A 1,197-nucleotide genomic window follows, 5' to 3' on the forward strand; every position below is an offset into this window, starting at 1 on the left:
TGTGTGTGTGTGTGTTTGTGCATATATATATATATATATATAAATATATATATACTTGCTCATACATATTTCGTATTACTATATGGCTCGGCAACCTAGAATGATCACCTGAGTTATTTTAATCACATCCTTCCCACCTGAAGAATAATCACCCAACACCACAATAAATGGTAATTCATAAAATAAGATGGCACACAAACTCCTTTCTATTAAGTATCTTTATTAAGAAATCCGAGAATAAATATAAATAACATTACATCGTCTCACAAAATTAGGACTACAACATCTAATTAGTGAATTAATTAATGCGAAAAATATTGTCGATTTATTGTGTTATATAAGCAATGGTGTTTTTGATATTTTGTTTACTTTGCCTTGATTTAATAAACTTATTGTGAAAGGACTTCGTTATTGTGACAGTCTCGTGTTTGATCAGGTGTTACATTCCTATAATTCTATTTCCCTATACTTGCCGCATTTCAGAAGGTAAGGTGGAATTTGGGGGAGATTAGACTGCTATTTCTGGAGGGTGCGTAATTATGTAGATATATGCTCGATTCACACCTGTGGAGCTGGTGGTAGTGGTCATAATGGTGATGATGATGATGATGATGATGATGTTTATTATGATGATAATGTAGAGGATAGTGTTGGAGGTGGTGACGTCTATGGAAATGCCGGGTAGTGAAGGTTTTTGAGGTAATCATGGTGGTGGTGGTGGTGTTATGTTCTTATTCGGAATTAATGTTTGCCCAGCCTGTAAAATCATTACCACAGGCTGGTGTTGCGAAAATGTCCTGTGAAAATGTGAGCTGTAAAAGGTCCCATATAGGTTTTCAAATATGTAAACACGCGCGTGCGCACAAGCACACACAAAATCACGCACATACACGCAAACACACACATATATGTATTTATAAATATCTATATCTATATGTATATATACATTTATATGTATAAAATATATATATATGTATATATATTGCCCAACTCTTCGAAACGCCGGTGTTAAAACGAGGGTAGCTGATGAAGGAAAATGTTCTCTATGTGGCTTGTGTGTTTTCTGTACTCTGGTTATTATTATTTCTTGTCTACGTTTTGTTTGCAATGTCCTGTACCGAGATATGCACCTATATATACAGGTAGACGTAGGTATGCACACACCTGTACGTATATATGCATATACTCATTTATTAT

The 1,197-nt window shown here is 34.6% G+C and overlaps 1 protein-coding gene across 1 annotated transcript in view; it reads right to left on the bottom strand.

The window, feature by feature from the left end:
• The window catches only part of LOC106871451 (tyrosine 3-monooxygenase), a 392,944-nt gene that overhangs the window by 390,830 nt on the left and 917 nt on the right, over window positions 1–1,197 (bottom strand). The gene's annotated exons all lie outside the window — the stretch shown is intronic.

Source organism: Octopus bimaculoides, chromosome 10 (assembly GCF_001194135.2).
Source record: "Octopus bimaculoides isolate UCB-OBI-ISO-001 chromosome 10, ASM119413v2, whole genome shotgun sequence".
Lineage (NCBI taxonomy): Eukaryota > Metazoa > Mollusca > Cephalopoda > Octopoda > Octopodidae > Octopus > Octopus bimaculoides.